Here is a 21,949-nt window from a genome sequence, read left to right as displayed (position 1 = left end):
CTTTTGGTCAATGCCTGCATGAGTCTTCTTTATATGGATGTATCACAGTTTAACCATTCCCTTGTAAGTGGACATTTAAGTCTAGTGTTCTGTAAATAAAAGGTCAGAATATACCTCTGTATACAGTATATATTCTTGCATATCCACCTTTGGACAGATGTGTGAATGTGTTTTGGGGAAATACATTTGTAGAAATGGAACTGCTGGGTCAAAGAAGTAGTAGATTTTTAATAACATCAAACAGCGTTGAAGGCCCCCATATGAGAATAACAACTACTGATTAAATACATAACTAATTAAAAAAATTAATGACAGCTTATTTGTAATAACTTCTTATCGTCACTGAGTGAAAAGGTAATTCTTGTTGAATTTACGAAAAGTGACTAATAGGAAATTTAGAAAACTCAGAGAATATATAAAAACACAAAGAAAAGCCAACCACCAAGTCGCTTATAATTCTCTTACCAACAGTGGCAGAATTACATTTAGTCATCATCATTATTCTTATATCCAGTTTTATGGTTATTTTTGAAGAGGATTATTATCAACCAGCAACTCTGTCATAGCTGGAAGTAGAGGCCACTAAAATGTATTTCTTAAACTCTAAGTACTGCATATGGATTTTCTACTTTTTTTTGTTTTTGATTACTAATTTAGTTGCTAGAGGTCAGAGAACATACTCTATATGGTTCCAACCTCTTGAAATTTATTAGGAGTTACTTCATGGCCTCTTATCAATTGTGGTTACATTTTACATGTGCCTGAGAAGAATGTGCCTTATCTAGTTTGGGACAGTATTCTATGTACTTGCTTTGAATTGGGTTTGCTAGTTGTATTCTTCAGATCTTTTACATCTATACTGATTTTGTTCAGTTGGCCTGATAGTAGCAGAGAAATAGATGTTAAAATATCCTACTATGACTGTGGATTTACCTACTTCTTGTTATAATTCTGTTAATTTTTGATTCATGTATTTTGAGGTTATGTTGTTAGGTGCATACAAATTTAGAATTCCTGCATTTTCCTGGTGAGTAAATATTTGTTATTTATTTGCCTCTGTTTACTCCAGTAGTACTTTTGACTGAAAATATATTTTGTTTTATTTCACAGTTTCCATTTTGTTAGTTTATATGGCATATATTTTTTCCTTTTTAAAAATATTTTGCCTTCAACCATTATACTTAATGCCTTTTAAACAGTGTATAGGGGTTTGTTTTGTTTTGTTTTTAAATCCAGTTGGATAGTCTTTGTCATTTAAATGGAGCATTTAGTACATTTATAGTTAATGTAATTATTGATATATTACAGAGTGTCTCCTATCTATCTAGCCTATCCTCTCTTCTTTTTCTTTTCTCTTTTATGTTTTTGGATAAATTATATTGAAGAGTTTTTATTATCTCATGCTTTCCTCTAGGAGTTTGAAAGTTTTACTTATATTATTTTGGTATTTACATGGTTATTAAATCTATCTGTGACATATCAAAGTCTAATATTAGGACTTTTAACTTTATTATGAACATTAGTGATAGCCACTTTAATGCTATTTATTCTCTACTGATTAATATGACATTGTGTATTTTAATTTTATATATTACAAAAGCCAGTTAAGACATTAGTATTATTGTTTTGTACATTCAGTATTCATTTTGACACATCACATATTTACCATTTTTTTTTGCTCTTTACTCTTTTTGTATTTCTGTTCTTTCATCTGGGATAATCTTCCTTCGGCTTAAAGAATACTTTTTAATATTTTTTTAGTAAGTATCTGGTGACAAATTCTTTTAGTCTTTTAGAATGAAAATGTCTTTATTTTGGCTTCATTGGGAATTAATTTTTTTAATTTGCCAGTTTGACAGGTGATAATGGTATTATACTGCTTTAATTTGCATATTTTATATATTTACTATCTTTTTTCTTTCTTCTCTTGGGTACTTAATTTTTTACAAAGTTAAAAGCTTCTTTTTTCTTTCTGTTTCTTTTGTCTTTTTGCAGGAGAGGAGGAGAAGCTGAATTTTTCATATAACTGGGGTTAAAATACTATTATGATTTTGGTAACTTACCTGTTTATTGTGCACATGTGTTCATGCACACACACACAGACACAAGACACCTGTCTAAGAACTGCCTATGGCTAGTAAGTTAGCTCACATAAAGTTAGTAAAGTTAGTAAGTTAGTAAGTTGCCCACATAAAGTGGGCAAACATTTTGTTAACACCACTAAGACGTATAAAACATTCTGTATAGTTATTTTGATTTCTTGGGACAAACTTTTATTTCTGATGAAGCCTATTAGTTCAGAAGGATGTCTTGGTACCATAAAAAGACATCAGAAAAATTACAAATTATATTCAATATGTACTTTATTATTCTGTAGGTGCAATAATGAAAGAAAACCTGGGTGACAGTCAACTTGCAGAGCTAAAAGGGATCCTAGAGACAACATAGCTAACACCTAGGATTTCTTACAGCTTAGGAGAGGTACAGATCAGTCCTATCTTCTAAGACTTCCAAAATGTTAGAAATAAAGAAATACCTAAACCAGTTACAACATTTACAACATTTTTAAAGTTTGAAAATTTCAAATTAAAATTTAGTCAGCATACAAAATACAATGCAACATAATTGCATTGGTCACAAGTTATAAAAACAAATACTAACACCACATTACACAGGCCGTGAGTTCAGATAATGAGACATAAATTTAAAGTTTTGTGGAGAACGTTATCTATTATCCATCCTTGAGTATCTTTCTCCGATTACATGTAAAACAATACATAGAGTTCATGTTTCAGCATCTACACCTAAGGCTTTAAATCCTAGGCCAAATGACCCACTTAGCCACTTTTTTTCATTTTACTGATGACAAAATGGAAGCCCAAAGGGTGAACTGCTTTATCCAGCATTGTTTCACTGAGTGGTAGAGCCTGGGCTGGAGCCAGAACTCTGAATGCTAGACCAATGTTTTCTCATCTGTGTGCATTCTCTCTCTTTGCTACAATGTTTCAGTAAGAGAGCTTTTTCTGTTGAAATTTCACTGAAGGGAAGAGATAATCCTGGGCCAATAGAAATTCATTCCTTCAATGAAATATTTTATTTTAAAAGTTACCTGGAAGTCTATGGTTATTCTCTTATCCCTCCTGCCCTTGTTTAAGTTATATATTGATGAATAACAGAGCACCCCAAAACTTAGTGGCTTAAAAAGATAATAATTTATTATTATTCACAGTACTTACATTAGGAATGCTAGTAGAGCTTAACTGGGCAGTTCTTCTGTTCCATATGGGGTGGGCTGGGCTGGGAGCTACAAGAAGATGCTACTTACTTGTCCCACATTGCATCTCTGAACTTCACCATGTGTCCTTCTTTCTCCATGTGGTGTTTCATCATTTAGTATTCTGGCCCAAGCTTTTTTAGAGCGTGGCATCTGGCTTTCTACATTCAAAGTGGAAGCTCTTAAAGGCCTCTTGAAGACCTTGACCAGAACTGGCAGAGTGTCACCCCCACCATATTCCACCAGCCAAAGCAGGTCACAGGCAGGACCAGATTCAGAAAAAGGGGCAGAGCATTTACCTCTTGATGGTTGGAATGACATGCAGGTACAGGGTGGGAAGGAATGGAGGGAAGTCGTCTTTGGATACTATTCACCACTCTCCCTTAGCACGTACTTGGTATTTCTTTTCTGAAGACCAGAACACATTGCTTCTTTCAAACTTGTTTTTATTTTAAAGCATAAATTAGAACATGAGTTGCACATATGCTTACCCACTTGGTCCTTTCCTTATTGACTAAAGATAGAACAGACTTGTTCTAAACAGGCTTCAGTTAATGCAAAGTATGTAGGCCACCCCTATAGAAACTTGCTTCATAATCAAGAATTCATGTAGTGTTTTAGTTTTTCTTTTGCCTCAGCCCTCCTGGTATTAGCCAATAAAAGAATTATAGTTTTAATAACTAGTTGACACAGCTGATTTTATCGATTTTAATAAATAATCAAACATGCCTAAAAGCAAAAACATCAAACAAATGATTTAAATCCCTAAAACCTTGCCTGTGCTAATCATGAAACTCAGTTAAATGGCTAAGATAAAAGCAGATTAGTGTCATTAGGCAAAAAAAGAACATGCACGAATTACAGAATATGTCTTATCAGTTTGCGTAATAAAAACCTGAAATGCTAGATGAGCAGCTCTGCTCTCACACATTTGTGGAGTGTTTCAGACTCTTATTTTAAATAGTCATCTGAGGGAAACCAATAACCACAGCATAAGAAAGAGGAAGGGAATGTGTATTAAGGGCCTGCCCTTCCCTCATGGCGTTCTGTCCTTTTGTATTTTTCCTGAGCCTTATAAAGTTGGGCGAAGTTGGACACTAAGACTCAGAGATGAAGTAAGTAGTCCAAGGACTTACAGCTAATGAGAGGTGGAAGTAGGATTTGTACCCAGGTCTTAGTGGTTAACCAAGTCCATGTGATTTCTACCACTCCTATGCTACTTCTCCAAAGGGAATAAAACCACAGCTTATCAGGAGCAATGCTCCTTGGATCAACCCTAAGACCTTTCCTGTTTATTTTTTTATTTTTTCCTTTTTTTAATTATACTTAAAGTTTTAGGGTACATGTGCACAATGTGCAGGTTAGTTACATATGTGTACATGTGCCATGTTGGTGTGCTGCACCCATTAACTCGTCATTTAACATGTTAATGCTATCCCTCCCCCCTACCCCCACCCCACAACAGGCCCCGGTGTGTGATGTTCCCCTTCCTGTGTCCATGTGTTCTCATTGTTCAATTCCCACCTATGAGTGAGAACATGCGGTGTTTGGTTTTTTGTCCTTGCGATAGCTTGCTGAGAATGATGGTTTCCAGCTTCATCCCTGTCCCTGCAAAGGACATGAACTCATCATTTTTTATGGCTGCATAGTATTCCATGTTGTATATGTGCCACATTTACTTAATCCAGTCTATCATTGTTGGACATTTGGGTTGGTTCCAGGTCTTTGCTATTGTGAATAGTGCCACAATAAACATTCATGTCCATGTGTCTTTATAGCAGCGTGATTTATAATCCTTTGGGTATATACCCAGTAATGGGATTGCTGGCTCAAATGGTATTTCTAGTTCAAGATCCCTGAGGAATCACCACCCTGACTTCCACAATGCTTGAACTAGTTTACAGTCCCACCAACAGTGTAAAAGTGTTCCTATTTCTCCACATCCTCTCCAGCACCTGTTGTATCCTGACTTTTTAATGATTGCCATTCTAACTGGTGTGAGATGGAATCTCATTGTGGTTTTGATTTGCATTTCTCTGATGGCCAGTGATGATGAGCATTTTTTCATGTGTTGGCTGCATAAATGTCTTCTTTTGAGAAGTGTCTGTTCATATACTTCACCCACTTTTTGATGGGGCTGTTTGTTTTTTTCTTGTAAATTTGTTTTGAGTTCATTGTAGATTCTGGATATTAGCCCTTTGTCAGATGAGTAGACTGCAAAAATTTTCTCCCATTCTGTAGGTTGCTTGTTCACTCTGATGGTAGTTTCTTTTGCTGTGCAGAAGCTCTTGAGTTTAATTAGATCCCATTTGTCAATTTTGACTTCTGTTGCCATTGCTTTTGGTGTTTTAGACATGAAGTCCTTGCCCATGCCTATGTCCTGAATGGTATTGCCTAGGTTTTCTTCTAGGGTTTTTATGGTTTTAGGTCTAACATGTAAGTCTTTAATCCATCTTGAATTAATTTTTGTATAAGGTTTAAGGAAGGGATCTGCTTTCAGCTTTCTACATATGGCTAGCCAGTTTTCCCAGCACCATTTATTAAATGGGGAATCCTTTCCCCATTTCTTGTTTTTGTCAGGTTTGTCAAAGATCAGATGGTTGTAGATATGTGGCATTATTTCTGAGGGCTCTGTTCTGTTCCATTGGTCTATATCTCTGTTTTGGTACCAGTACCATGCTGTTTTGGTTACTGTAGCCTTGTAGTGTAGTTTGAAATCAGGTAGCGTGATGCCTCCAGCTTTGTTCTTTTGGCTTAGGATTGACTTGGCAATGCGGGCTCTTTTTTGGTTCCATATGAACTTTAGAGTAGTTTTTTCCAATTCTGTGAAGAAAGTCATCAGTAGCTTGATGGGGATGGCATTGAAGCTATAAATTACCTTGGGCAGTATGGCCACTTTCACGATATTGATTCTTCCTATCCATGCGCATGGAATGTTCTTCCATTTGTTTGTATCCTCTTTTATTTCATTGAGCAGTGGTTTATAGTTCTCCTTGAAGAAGTCCTTCATGTCCCTTGTAAGTTGGATTCCTAGGTATTTTATTCTCTTTGAAGCACTTGTGAATGGGAGTTCACTCATGATTTGGCTGTTTGTCTGTTATTGGTGTATAAGAATGCTTGTGATTTTTGCACATTGATTTTGTATCGTGAGACTTTGCTGAAGTTGCCTACCAGCTTAAGGAGATTTTGGGCTGAGACGATGGGGTTTTCTAGATATACAATCATGTCATCTGCAAACAGGGACAATTTGACTTCCTCTTTTCCTACTTGAATACCCTTTATTTCTTTCTCCTGCCTGATTGCCCTGGCCAGAACTTCCAACACTATGTTGAATAGGAGTGGTGAGAGAGGGCATCCTTGTCTTGTGCCAGTTTTCAAAGGGAGTGCTTCCAATTTTTGCCCATTCAGCATGATATTGGCTGTGGGTTTGTCATAAATAGCTCTTATTATTTTGAGATACGTACCATCAATGCCTAATTTATTGATAGTTTTTAGCATGAAGTGTTGTTGAATTTTGTCAAAGGCCTTTTCTGCATCTGTTGAGATAATCATGTGGTTTTTGTCTTTGGTTCTGTTTATATGCTGGATTACGTTTATTGATTTGCATATGTTGAACCAGCCTTGCATCCCAGGGATGAAGCCCACTTGATCATGGTGGATAAGCTTCTTGATGTGCTGCTGGATTTGGTTTGCCAGTATTTTATTGAGGATTTTTGCATCGATGTTCATCAGGGATATTGGTCTAAAATTCTCTTTTTCTGTTGTGTCTCTGCCAGGCTTTGGTATCAGGATGATGCTGGCCTCATAAAATGAGTGAGGGAGGATTCCCTCTTTTTCTATCGATTGGAATAGTTTCGGAAGGAATGGTACCAGCTCCTCCTTGTACCTCTGGTAGAATTCGGCTGTGAATCCATCTGGTCCTGGACTTTTTTTGGTTGGTAAGCTATTAATTATTGCCTCAATTTCAGAGCCTGTTGTTGGTCTATTCAGAGATTCAACTTCTTCTGGTTTATTCTTGGGAGGGTGTATGTGTTGAGGAATTTATCCATTTCTTCGAGATTATATAGTTCATTTGCATAGAGGTGTTTATAGTATTCTTTGATGGTGGTTTGTATTTCTGTGGGATGGTGGTGATATCCCCTTTATCATTTTTTATTGCTTCTATTTGATTCTTCTCTCTTTTCTTCTTTATTAGTCTTGCTAGCAGTCTATCAATTTTGTTGATCTTTTCAAAAAACTAGCTCCTGGATTCATTGATTTTTTGAAGGGGTTTTTGTGTCTCTATTCCCTTCAGTTCTGCTCTGATCTTACTTATTTCTTGCCTTCTGCTAGCTTTTGAATGTGTTTGCTCTTGCTTCTCTAGTTCTTTTAATTGTGATGTTAGGGTGTCAATTTTAGATCTTTCCTGCTTTCTCTTGTGGGCATTTAGTGCTATAAATTTCCCTCTACACACTGCTTTGAATGTGTCCCAGAGATTCTGGTATGTTGTGTCTTTGTTCTCATTGGTGTCAAAGAACATCTTTATTTCTGCCTTCATTTCGTTATGTACCCAGTAGTCATTCAGGAGCAGGTTGTTCAGTTTCCATGTGGTTGAGCGGTTTTGAGTGAGTTTCTTAATCCTGACTTCTAGTTTGATTGCACTGTGGTCTGAAAGACAGTTGGTTATAATTTCTATTCTTTTACATTTGCTGAGGAGTGCTTTACTTCCAACTACGTGGTCAATTTTGGAATAAGTGCGTTGTGGTGCTGAGAAGAACGTATATTCTGTTGATTTGGGGTGGAGAGTTCTGTAGATGTCTATTAGGTCTGCTTGGTGCAGAGCTGAGTTCAATTCGTGGATATCCTTGCTAACCTTCTGTCTCGCGGATTTGTCCTAATGTTGACAGTGGGGTGTTAAAGTCTCCCATTATTATTGTGTGGGAGTCTAAGTCTCTTTGTAAGTCTCTAAGGACTTGCTTTATGAATCTGGGTGCTCCTGTATTGGGTGCATATATGTTTAGGATAGTTAGCTCTTCTTGTTGAATTGTTCCCTTTGACATTATGTAATGGCCTTCTTTGTCTCTTTTGGTCTGTGTTGGTTTAAAGTCTGTTTTATCAGAGACTAGGATTGCAACCCCTGCCTTTTTTTGTTTTTCTGTTTATTGCCAAACCTTTGCCATAGAACCAAGGGGAAGATGGATGCTATTTTCACTGATGTCATTCTTGTGTCTTAGGGTTCCTTTTAAACCACCCCAACTTCCTGTCAATAACCTATTTGTAATTTCGGCATATGTAACCTCTTTGGAGTAATTGGCTCCAGAGTGGTGTATGTGCCATTGTATTACTTAGTTCTCATGCTGCTATGAAGAACTGGGTAATTCTTTACTGCTGCCCTAGACTGGGTAATTTATAAAGGAAAGAGGCTTAATTGACTCACAGTTCCGCATTGTTGGGGAGGCCTCAGGAAACTTACAAACATGGCAGAAGGCAAAGCACAAGCAGGCACCTTCTTCACAGGGCTTCAGGACTGAGTGAGTGCAAACAGGGGAAATGCCAGACGCTTATAAAACCATAAGATCTCGTGAGACTCACTGACTATCATGAGAACAGCATGGGGGTAATGCTGTTACCTTCATCTGGTTCCAACCTTGACAGCATGATTCAGTTACCTTCACCTGGTTCCAACCTTGACGCATGGGGATTATAGGGATTACAATTCAAGGTGAGAGCAAAACCATATCAGCCATATACTGCCCTGGTTTTTATACTTTGGGATATTACTCAAGGGTTCTTCACCTTTTTATACCCTTTTATTTTTAATTACTGTAGATACATAATAGTTTTACGTATATCTGAGGTACATGCTATCATCTATTTTTTGTGAAGTATTTTGAAACACCATGACTTTGATTTATTTATATATTGTCTATGGCTACCTCTAAGAAAATAAAAAAAGCAAAAACAAAAAGTCTTCCACTTTCTTATGCAGAATAATGCAGTTTTCCTTAGTTCTCCCTTAAAGCTCCATTCCAGGTCTCCTTTCAATTCCAAAGATTTGGTCAAAGCTTTGAAAATACCTATTGTTAGGACAAATGACGTTCTTAAATTTAGGGCCCCTCTTCTCAGCCCTAATATGTGGGTAAGGAGAGTTTGTTTTTTCTATTTGTCATTCAGAATGTGTATAATTTGTCTGTAAATTTAACAAAGCCAACTTTGACCCATGACTGCTTTCATTTAGTCGAAGATTTAAGAGAGTGAAGAGACTCCATAATTGTATTTGAGACTGAAATGAAGAGTTTACTTTTTTTTTTTTTTTTACTATGGAAGTGAAGTCAATTGGTTAAGAAGTGTCTGAAAACTGTGGGTATTTCAGTTCCATTTCTCTGATACTATAGCAAAGAAAACAAAGATTGGCAAAATCCTATAATGCCATTCAAACATAGCCTGGGAGGGAATCCAAGAATGCAGGCTCTAAAACAAATAAATCACTTGCTATTATGAAGTATGGAAAGCACAGTGATCTCAGACCTAAAGAAGGAAATAATCACTGCTCATACTGTGTTTGAAAACACAAGTATTAAAGAGAGAACTGTGGAAACTTACTCTGGAAGTTTCAGATGCAGTACATTCCCAGAGATGAATGCATCTGACAACCAGAAATGGCAATGCTGTGAGTTAAAGGTGATATGGCCTTTAGGCCAGAAGAGAAAGGGATAATGGTGTGAATGGTCTCAACCCCTTTCTCTAGCTCCCTCCTGGACTGAGCAGGAGAGTCTGCTGGTTCCAATCCATGATCCGGAGCTGGAGGAAAGAGATGTGACTCCAAACTGAAATCATGAAGCTTGAAGTTATTTTCCAGCAGCAGTGTCTGTTGGTCCCTGGGGAAGGTAAAATCTCTTTTACCTGCTATGGGAGTCAAAATAATGGCTCTTCAAAGATGTCTGCATCCTATCCTTGGAACCTCTGACTTTGTTACCTTTACAAGGGAAAGGGGACTTTGTAGATGTGATTAAGAATCTTGAGATGTGAAGCATTTTTTTTTTGATTATCCAGGGGTGCTCAATGTCATCACAAGGGTCCTTAAGAGGGAAAGAGGAAGCCATGAGGGTCAGAGTCAAAGGAAGACTTGAAGATACTACACTGAGGACTTTAAAGATGAAGGAAGGGGCAAAAACCAAGAATGTGGGAAGCCTCTAGAAGCTAGAGAAGGCGAGGAAACAGATTTTCCACTAGAGCCTCCAGAAGGAACACAGCCCTGCTGACCCACTGTAATGTCTGACCTCTAGATGTGTAAGGTAATACATTTTTGTTTTTTTAAGGCACTAAATTTGTGGTAATTTGTTACATCAGCCATAGAAAACTGATGTACCTACTTGCCCCTTTTTATTCTACTACCAAGAAGGGTCTTTGACATGACCCAGTGAAATCAGAAGACATGAATTGGGCCAGACTGTAGAAGGTGCAACTTTGAGTGTGATGTAGAGAATGGTGAGGCTTTGCTGCGGCAAAGTTTTCTGTTTGTCAATGGGAAGTTCTCGTACATAGATAGGATGGTATAAGGGTCTTGGGGCCTCTTCTACCATACAAGGAAGCACTGTTCTTCCTTTTTATCTACCCTAAAAGGCTAAGGAAAGAAGATAACTATGATCAATAATCTACTATCAAGTTTGTAGACTCTGGAGCAAGATCATCTAGTTTTGAAACATACTTGCTGTGTCATTTTAAGCAAGTCAGTTAATTTTGGTTTTCCCATTTTTGAGAAAAGGATAAAATTAACTACCTGTTCCATTATTTAGGTAAAACACTTGAACAGTTTCTGGCATATAGTAAATGTGATGATGATGATGATGATGATGATGATGATGGTGATAATGTTGATTTTAAGTTCCTAATTTGTCTAGGTTTTGACTCTGGCTTTGTTATTTTTAGGTTTGTAGTCTTGCATAATTTTTTAAAGGCTGAATGAGTTTCTTTTTTTAAAAAAATATAAACTAGAAGCAATAAGAGTAGCCTCCTCAAAGGTTGTTATGAGGAGTAAAATCATACATATAAAGCATTTGGCACATAGTAAGTGCTCAGTTATGGTCAGTCATGTTGCTTTATGAATTGTAGTCAATGGAGCTCCAGGCAAAGGAGGCCAGTACCTCAGCCTCCCTAGGATGTAATTCTTCTTCATCTTCTTTCATTCCGCTCCTCCTTCTCTTTCTTTCAGGGTAGTAAGACTGAAAGTCTCAGAAAGGCACTGTTACATTCTTATTCCACAACCATGCAACTCAAAACTGGGGTCCTCAGCAGTGAGCGAGGGGCGAGAGAAGGCACTGTATAAACATGGCACATCCTCCTGGAAAGTCAACTTTACTCAAAGGTAAATAATTTAACATATTTTTCTTTTTAAAACACACATGGATGTATTATGAAGGAGAATGCAAATTTTGCATGAATTTTTAAGAATAGGAGTGGATTATTCAACCACTTTCTTATTGCAGCTTTAGAAACCCAGCTCAAACTAGCTGAAGCAGAAAAGACACTACTGCGCCTGTAAGTTGAAATTTTGGAGGGATATATTTCAGAGGTGTGGCTAGATCCAAGGGCTCTCTGGAAAACTCTGTGAAAAAAATGCTTCCTCAAGTCCAGAAACCAGAAGCTCAGGAAATTCTTGCTTGGTTCCTCTTGTTAGAGGCAGAGATTATTCAACGACCTACAGGGTAGCGTTTGAACATTGTCACCAGGAGTCTTTACTTTGCCATTTTCCAAGTCTGTTCTCCTCAGTGTTGGTTTCATTTACAAGAAGGCCATCTTTGCCCTCGTGGCAATGATGGTCTTTACTCCAGGCTTAAGACCCTTACTATCTACTATTTCCAAAGCGGAGAGAGAACTTCCCACACCTAGTGACCTGTGACACAGGATTTTATCCTGAGGACAGAGGGAATTCAATTGGCTAACATAATCTGTCTTCCAATGGAGTAAGAATGTCTGGACTCTTTCCTTCACCTACCCCCAAGACATGGAGGTGTCTAAAAGATAAATAAAACTTGGTGACTGACTGAAGGAGGAAGAGGGGATTTCAGGCAAAATCAACCCTGTTCACTATGAGGAGACTTCAGAAAGGTTGCCTGCTTCTGGGGAGCATAGTCCCTGATTCCTCAAGACACACATTTATTCTTTTCTTCAATGTATTTGCCTGCAGTCAAAACAAAATCATTACCTTTAGCAAAGTTCACATGTTTCAGCCAAATCCATATGCATCTGATCAGTTCTGTAGGTTATGGGTGAGCATGAACATATAAAAGAGGCACCTGCCTGTGCCCATCTACTCCATGGAGTTTGAAAAGGGGCCACTTATGGAGAATGTCTTTAGGGACAGAACCAACCACCCTGTCTTTCCTCCAACTCTCAAAGTAACTTCTGGCTTTAATCCTCAAGTATCTATGCTGGAGTTTAAGAAAAATGTTTTTCATAGAATTCAGGTGTATGATATTGCATGAGTTGTCCATCTTTGTATATATCTCAAGACTTGTGGTGTTAGTTAAAGATTCAGAGCTCTGTGTCCTGAACACAGAGTAATACCAGCATTACTAAGGATGATCATGGGATTTTAAAATTCCTCCCTTAAATAGATCTTACATACTTACCAGTCAACATAAGTTAAGACAAAAAGAGCAAATTTAGATGTAAAACCATCTTGGGGCTGGGTGCTGTGGCTCACGTCTGTAATCCCAGCACTTTGGGAGGCCGAGGCGGGTAGATCACGAGGTCAGGAGATCGAGACCATCCTGGCCAACACGGTGAAACCCCATCTCTACTAAAAGCACAAAAAATTAGCCGGGCATGGTGGCAGGCGCCTGTAGTCCCAGCTACTAGGGAGGCTGAGGCAGGAGAATGGTGTGAACCCTGGAGGCGGAGCTTGCAGTGAGCCGAGATCATGCCACTGCACTCCAGCCTGGGCGACAGAGCGAGACTCCGTCTCAAAAAAAACCAACCAACCAAACAAACAAACAAAAAAAACCATCTTGGGACTTCCCTCAGTGTTTTGGGGAAATGTTCTGTGATTTAAAAAAAAGTACTGGGTGGCCAGAAGTGCTGTTCTTTTTTTTTTTTTTAAATGTTAACAAGTGGTTTATTTACCCAGTGTACAGGGAAAATCAACCTATACATCTTGTCTTTGGTAATTGAGACATTACTTAGTATCTGCAATGTTTAGAAATTTGCATTGTTGACATTTCCTGTCATCAGGTCTTACTTGAGGTGTCTTTCTTTCTGTTTTTTTTTATTGTACTTTAAATTCTAGGGTACATGTGCACAACGTGCAGGTTTGTTACATATGTATACATGTGCAATGTTGGTGTGCTGCACCCATTAACTCGTCATTTACATTAGGTATATCTCCTAATGCTATCCCTCCCCCTTCCCCCATCCCACATCAGGCCCCGGTGTGTGATGTTCCCCTTCCTGTGTCCAAGTGTTCTCATTGTTCAGTTCCCTCCTATGAGTGAGAACATGTGGTGTTTGGTTTTTTGTCCTTGCGATAGCTTGCTGAGAATGATGGTTTCCAGCTTCATCCCTGTCCCTACAAAGGACATGAACTCATCCTTTTTTATGGCTGCATAGTATTCCATGGTGTATATGTGCCACATTTTCTTAATCCAGTCTATCACTGATGGACGTTTGGGTTGGTTCCAAGTCTTTGCTATTGTGAATAGTGCCACAATAAACATACATGTGCTTGTGCCTTTATAGCAGCATGATTTATAATCCTTTGGGTATATACCCAGTAATGGGATTGCTGGGTCAAATGGTATTTCTAGTTCTAGATCCTTGAGGAATCGCCACACTGTCTTCCACAATGCTTGAACTAGTTTACAGTCCCACCAACAGCGTAAAAGTGTTCTGAATTCTGCACATCCTCTCCGGCACCTGTTGTTTCCTGACTTTTTAATGATTGCCATTCTAAATGGTGTGAGATGGAATCTCATTGTGGTTTTGATTTGCATTTCTCTGATGGCCAGTGATGATGAGCATTTTTTCATGTGTCTTTTGGCTGCATAAATGTCTTCTTTTGAGAAGTGTCTCTTCACATCCTTCGCCCACTTTGTGATGGGGTTGTTTGTTTTTTTTGTGTAAGTTTGTTTGAGTTCTTTGTAGATTCTGGATATTAGCCCTTTGTCAGATGAGTAGATTGCAAAAATTTTCTCCCATGCTGTAGGTTGCTTGTTCACTCTGATGGTAGTTTCTTTTGCTGTGCAGAAGCTCTTGAGTTTAATTAGATCCCATTTGTCAATTTTGACTTTTGCTGCCATTGCTTTTGGTGTTTTAGACATGAAGTCCTTGCCCATGCCTATGTCCTGAATGGTATTGCCTAGGTTTTCTTCTAGGGTTTTTATGGTTTTAGGTCTAACATGTAAGTCTTTAATCCATCTTGAGTTAATTTTTGTATAAGGTGTAAGGAAGGGATCCGCTTTCAGCTTTCTACATATGGCTAGCCAGTTTTCCCAGCACCATTTATTAAATGGGGAATCCTTTCCCCATTTCTTGTTTTTGTCAGGTTTGTCAAAGATCAGATGGTTGTAGATATGTAGCATTATTTCTGAGGGCTCTGTTCTGTTCCACTCACTGGTCTATATCTCTGTTTTGGTACCAGTACCATGCTGTTTTGGTTACTGTAGCCTTGTAGTGTAGTTTGAAGTCAGGTAGCGTGATGCCTCCAGCTTTATTCTTTTGGCTTAGGATTGACTTGGCAATGCGGGCTCTTTTTTGGTTCCATATGAACTTTAGAGTAGTCTTTTCCAATTCTGTGAAGAAAGTCATCAGTAGCTTGATGGGGATGGCATTGAATCTATAAATTACCTTGGGCAGTATGGCCATTTTCGTGATATTGATTCTTCCTACCCATGAGCATGGAATGTTCTTCCATTTGTTTGTATCCTCTCTTCTTTCCTTGAGCAGTGGTTTGTAGTTCTCCTTGAAGAGGTCCTTCACATCCCTTATAAGTTGGATTCCTAGGTATTTTATTCTCTTTGAAGCAATTGTGAATGGGAGTTCACTCATGATTTGGCTGTTTGTCTGTTATTGGTGTATAAGAATGCTTGTGATTTTTGCACATTGATTTTGTATCCTGAGACTTTGCTAAAGTTGCCTATCAGCTAAGGAGACTTTGGGCTGAGACGATGGGGTTGTCTAGATATACAATCATGTCATCTGCAAACAGGGACAATTTGACTTCCTCTTTTCCTACTTGAATACCCTTTATTTCTTTCTCCTGCCTGATTGCCCTGGCCAGAACTTCCAACACTATGTTGAATAGGAGTGGTGAGAGAGGGCATCCTTGTCTTGTGCCAGTTTTCAAAGGGAATGCTTTCAATTTTTGCCCATTCAGCATGATATTGGCTGTGGGTTTGTCATAAATAGCTCTTATTATTTTGAGATACATCCCATCAATACCTAATTTATTGATAGGTTTTAGCATGAAGGACTGTTGAATTTTGTCAAAGGCCTTTTCTGCATCTATTGAGATAATCATGTGGTTTTTGTCTTTGGTTCTGTTTATATGCTGGATTATGTTTATTGATTTGCATATGTTGAACCAGCCTTGCATCCCAGGGATGAAGCCCACTTGCTCATGGTGGATAAGCTTTTTGATGTGCTGCTGGATTTGGTTTGCCAGTATTTTATTGAGGATTTTTGCATCGAAGTTCATCAGGGATATTGGTCTAAAATTCTCTTTTTCTGTTGTGTCTGTGCCAGGCTTTGGTATCAGGATGATGCTGGCCTCATAAAATGAGTGAGGGAGGATTCCCTCTTTTTCTATCGATTGGAATAGTTTCAGAAGGAATGGTACCAGCTCCTCCTTTTACCTCTGATAGAATTCGGCTGTGAATCCATCTGCTTCTGGACTTTTTTTGGTTGGTAAGCTATTAATTATTGCCTTAATTTCAGAGCCTGTTATTGTTCTATTCAGAGTTTCAGCTTCTTCCTGGTTTATTCTTGGGAGGGTGTATGTGTTGAGGAATTTATCCATTTCTTCGAGATTTTATAGTTTATTTGCGTAGAGGTTTTTGTTGTATTCTCTGATGGTAGTTTGTATTTCTGTGGGATCGGTGGTGATATCTGCTTTATCATTTTTTATTGTGTCTATTTGATTCTTCTCTCTTTTCTTCTTTATTAATCTTGCTAGCAGTCTATCAATTTTGTTGATCTTTTCAAAAAACCAGCTCCTGGATTCATTGATTTTTTGAAGGGGTTTTTTGTGTCTCTATCTCCTTTAGTTCTGCTCTGATCTTACTTATTTCTTGCCTTCTACTAGCTTTTGAATGTGTTTGCTCTTGCTTCTCTAGTTCTTTTAATTGTGATGTTAGGGTGTCAATTTTAGATCTTTCCTGCTTTCTCTTGTGGGCATTTAGTGCTATAAATTTCCCTCTACACACTGCTTTGAATGTGTCCCAGAGATTCTGGTATGTTGTGTCTTTGTTCTCATTGGTGTCAAAGAACATCTTTATTTCTGCCTTCATTTCGTTATGTACCCAGTAGTCATTCAGGAGCAGGTTGTTCAGTTTCCATGTAGTTGAGCGGTTTTGAGTGAGTTTCTTAATCCTGACTTCTAGTTTGATTGCACTGTGGTCTGAAAGACAGTTTATTATAATTTCTATTCTTTTACATTTGCTGAGGAGTGCTTTACTTCCAACTACGTGGTCAATTTTGGAATAAGTGCGTTGTGGTGCTGAGAAGAATGTATATTCTGTTGATTTGGGGTGGAGAGTTCTGTAGATGTCTATTAGGTCTGCTTGGTGCAGAGCTGAGTTCAATTCCTGGATATCCTTGCTAACTTTCTGTCTCGCGGATTTGTCCTAATGTTGACAGTGGGGTGTTAAAGTCTCCCATTATTATTGTGTGGGAGTCTAAGTCTCTTTGTAAGTCTCTAAGGACTTGCTTTATGAATCTGGGTGCTCCTGTATTGGGTGCATATATGTTTAGGATAGTTAGCTCTTCTTGTTGAATTGTTCCCTTTGACATTATGTAATGGCCTTCTTTGTCTCTTTTGATCTGTGTTGGTTTAAAGCCTGTTTTATCAGAGACTAGGATTGCAACCCCTGCCTTTTTTTGTTTTCCATTTGCTTGGTAGATCTTCCTCCATCCCTTTATTTTGAGCCTATGTGTGTCTCTGCAGTTGAGATGGGTCTCCTGAATACAGCACACTGATGGGTCTTGACTCTTTATCCAATTTGCCAGTCTGTGTCTTTTAATTGGAGCATTTAGCCCATTTACAGTTACGGTTAATATTGTTATGTGTGAATTTGATCCTGTCATTATGATGTTAGCTGGTTATTTTTCTCGTTAGTTGATGCAGTTTCTTCCTAGCATCGATGGTCTTTACGATTTGGCGTGTTTTTGCAGTGGCTGGTACCGGTTGTTCCTTTTCATGTTTAGTGCTTCCTTCAGGAGCTCTTGTAGGGCTGGCCTGGTGGTGACAAACAGAAGTGCTGTTCTTAGGAATTAATATTCCATGTTAAAACATTCAAGGCTGTGAGAAGTCTTGCAGTAAGGAACCCTGTTTGGCTTTTTTTGACTTTCTCACACTTATTGGCAACTTGGGTAACAACTATTAAAATGTGGTGGAATGTGAGTTCCCTGAATACTCTCTGTGAATAAATGCTTCTTCAAGTCCAGAACCCAGAAGCTCAGGAAATTCTTGCTTGGCTCTGCTTTCATAGGCAGAAACAATCCAAAGGCCTTAAAGGTAGAGTTAAAAATGCACTTGTGCATCACTACCAGACAAATGATGGTGTTCCTGCAGCATATGAGGGACTGGGCTGAGCACCAATTGCAGTTATGTGATTAGCCAAATCCCCACATGAATTTTGCAGAAAAGAGTACTAAATATGGATCTAAAAGTCACGTTTATTCTCTTTTATTCTTTCCTTTAGCTTTCTCTGTCTCCTCAATTCTTTATTTTTCCACAATCAAGAGCTAAAAGATTAAAACGGAAAGCAAAAATTCAACAGGAACATGGGTCTTCAGGCACCCTAGACAAAAAGAGTACAATTTTTGACCTCTCCTAGGAAATGACCAAAGGAGCTGAAATTATGCAAATGCTCTGGATTTGCACTGATTTTCTTCTATTAGTCTGCCCACCAGTATGGAGACTGTGGCATCTGTGGTAGTGGCAGATGAGTCAACAGAGCCAGGCCTGGCTGCAGGCAAACTTGTCAAAGAGGTGGTGGTGTTTATTGCAGAGTCTTCCCCTCCCTGTGCAGTTTGGGATGGCAGGGCCTGCAAACTCCTCATCTTCCATCGCTTTCATCCACACATTTCTCTTTGCCTTCTAATCATCTGATTGAGGCTACTTGGATCTCATTCCTTTCCCATTAGCTAATGAGAATAGTAACAATAATAATTAATAATAATAATGATAATAGCAGTAGCAGCTACTGTTGATTGAGCGCCTTTTACAATTCAGGCATGATGCAAAGTAAGCCCTTTATGGACATCATTCCGCATTGTCTTCCCAACAACCATAGGAAACATGCATCCTTATATAAACATACCTTGTTATTTACCAATGAAGGAGTGAGATTTAGAATGTTTAAGCAAGTTTCTTAGTGCCAGAAAGTGAGAAAATGGCAGAACCAAGTTCTGAAAGTGTTGGTAATGGTGAATGAAATGAAATATTTGTATTCTAGCAGAGGCCCTCTGGAGATTATGATGCCATAGCTTCAAGAAGGGAGTTAAATGTTGGAATTTTATTTTCCATGGAAAGTTACTTTAGAGCATTTCCTCTTTTCACCACATTGGCTGTTCATGGAAAACATTCCCTGTGTGTGTGTACATTCAGGGTGGGGAGGTGGGAAGAGAAGGGAGGATGTGAGACGTGAGAAAACCTTTTTCAGTAAGAGGCTACCAAAACACATTTCCTGTCATAATTAGTGTAATGAGTTCTCATTTTCAGTTAAAATATATTTTTTCATATTAGATTTTCTTTTATTTCAGTTTGATATGTTTACTTTTCAAGAAAGAAGCCAGCATATGGCCTCTCTTTCAGCCTTGTTAACCTTTTGCTGTTTTTATAACTGTTTACCTATTTTTAGACATTTTAGTCAATGAAAATGATGAAGTTCATCCACTTATAAAATAAAACATCTGTGGCAAAATGAGGAAGTGGCAAAATGCTAAAAGAGCAGTCAAGAAAAACATAGCTTGTTTAAATAATGCCAAATGTATTTCTACTAGGCCTGATTATATTTAGTTTTTTCACTTTTCAAAACCTCTCTTTGGTCTTCTGTGATTAATTGTCTTTAAGGATCCAAATCATTTTCAGTGCAACGGCTCAAAGATTTTCTGAGATTGTGGTGATATTAACAGGGAAAAAAAGCCATCATCATTATATATTTTATCATTTTGGGATTGTTTTCAAGCCACCAGAGTAATTGGACTGTAGCCTGCTTCAATTAATAAGGTTTTTAATGCATTTGTACAAATCTGTTTTTTTGGAAGCAAAAATCTTGACTTAAAAAAACTAGCTTGCAGCTGAGACTTATTGCTATGCATAGATAAAACCTAGGGGCCATTTCTTTTTTAATAATTATTTTCAAAGAAACCTATGAAATCTTCATCAACATTTTTAAGAAGTAGTTCTTATCAAGGGGAAGAAAGACTTTGAGATCTAAACCTGTTTAGGCACCAGAATGGAGGCGGTAGGTGACAGAGTTTCACATCACCTGCTGAGTATTAGTAGTGCTTGCTGGAAGGCAACATCTTAACGAGAAGGGCCTTTTGTTTTTTACCAATTTAAAGATTTTGTTCCTCCAATAATCTGTTGTCCTTGAGTTGGGGCTAGAATACACAGGGATTTCTACAAACCGATTCTGCACGGTAATTCAGGGGATTCAAATGACAACATGATATTCCATCTGGCCCCCCAAGATGTACCTAATTTGATTTCATTAAGAAATTGTATTGTGATACTGCCAGTAGAGAAGACAGACAACCGATTATTTATGAGTCCTCATGTTTTTTTGGTTCTTTTGCTCTTTCAGTTGGGAACATTTATGGAACTAATTTTATTTCGTATTGCAAAATGTATGTAGCACTCTGACTTGTATCATAAATTCCAAAGATAATTCTAATTGACTAGATGAAATAAAGTCCCTTTGGACTTAGCATCTTATCATTTCACCATGTCTTCTTGGGTTGTTTCTCAAGAATACCATTAAATAATTCACTGATTCTCATCAAGTTTGGGGCACAGCTAAAGGGCCTAAGCCCTTCTAAAAGATTCAAGTTCCATTTGGTTTGACTTTCTCATTTTGAAACAAAATATTAGCTGACACCATTTTCAAGTGGAATAGCTCTGCCATGTAAAAATTGTTTTTGTTATCATTTTATTCTGGGGATGAAGGAAAGACTGAGTGGATACATTTCTTGTGAAGAAAAAGTTGGGTTGGTATTTCATGTAATTGCCTTGAATTAAGATAATGGTTAGAAGAATTGGGTCCAATTTTCCTATTAATACAGTATTCCACTAGACACTAATACGTCGCTATGATCAGAATTGCAGAATCTCAACTCATCTCATAATCTCTGCTTTGATGTTGGCTTCTTAAAATTCATTTTAGTGAAAAGTGCAAATAATTTCCAGTCTTTAAGACTAGGAATCTTATAATATGTTTCTTTAGGCCGGACGCGGTGGCTCACGTCTGTAATCCCAGCACTTTGGGAGGCCAAGGCAGGCGGATTACGAGGTCAGGAGATCGAGACCGTCCTGACTAACAAAGCAAAACCCTGTCTCTAGTAAAAATACAAAAAAAATGTTAGCCGAGAGTGGTGGCACATGCCTTTAGTCTCAGCTACTCGGGAGGCTGAGGCAGGAGAATGGCGTGAATCCGGGAGGTGGAGCTTGCAGTGAGCCGAGATTGTGCCACTGCACTCCAGCCCGGGCGACAGAGCGAGACTCTGTCTCAAAAAAAAAAAAAAAAAAAAAGTTTCTTAATTTCTTTATATTCTTTATTTATAATATGTTTCCTTTATTTCCTGTAGTCATGAATTTCTTACTGTGTAGCTATTACTCATGCTACTGTTCAAAATTAACATCTGGGAGGCAGTGTTCATAGTAAGTAAAAATGTGAATCCTAACTCTGCTGTAACTTCTCCTCCTACTTCTCCTTGACTCAGTAACTATCGGTGGCTTCCATTTGTCCACTATCAGAAATTTAGCTGCATCTGCTTGTTGTTTGAAGCAAGGTATGATCTCTATTTCGAGCTCTTGCCATGTCCATTTCTTTTGTCATGTGTATGTATTCCAATAAAACTTTATTTACAAAAATAGGCCTGGGCCAAATTTGGACTGCAAGCCATAGTTTGCCAACCTGTTATTGAGTCTTACAACCTACACCATGTCTATTTCTGTGTCTGTCCGTCTGTTCATATTGAGCCTTCCTCCCAGAATGCCCACAGTTTTTCCTTCTGCCTGTCTCCAGCTGACCTTATTCAGGCTTGGTGCAGCTCTTCCTTCCTGTTTTTTTCCTAATCTTTGTACTCAAACTGGTCTATCCCTAATTTCACATCTGCCTCATCACTAACAGGTCTACGCAATTCTGCCTGGGATTGCGCTCTCATTATTCTGTCCGTCTCATTTCCTCAGTTAGATTGGCAGTTCTTTGACCCAAAGAACAATGTCTCACATTTCTTTTATATTCCTACAATGAG

At 38.2% G+C, this 21,949-nt stretch overlaps 1 long non-coding RNA gene across 1 annotated transcript in view; it reads left to right on the top strand.

Annotated features, from left to right (window-relative positions):
* LOC129058552 (uncharacterized) overlaps positions 1–21,949 on the top strand; it is a 71,438-nt gene that overhangs the window by 2,494 nt on the left and 46,995 nt on the right. The window contains exons 2-3 of the long non-coding RNA XR_008523722.2: positions 10,307–10,548; positions 11,466–11,618. This is a non-coding gene — a long non-coding RNA (uncharacterized LOC129058552). The remainder of the gene's footprint in view (positions 1–10,306; positions 10,549–11,465; positions 11,619–21,949) is intronic.

This window comes from Pongo abelii, chromosome 2, assembly GCF_028885655.2.
Source record: "Pongo abelii isolate AG06213 chromosome 2, NHGRI_mPonAbe1-v2.0_pri, whole genome shotgun sequence".
NCBI classification, from domain to species: Eukaryota; Metazoa; Chordata; class Mammalia; order Primates; family Hominidae; genus Pongo; species Pongo abelii.
This window is presented reverse-complemented; position numbering and strand designations above follow the sequence as displayed.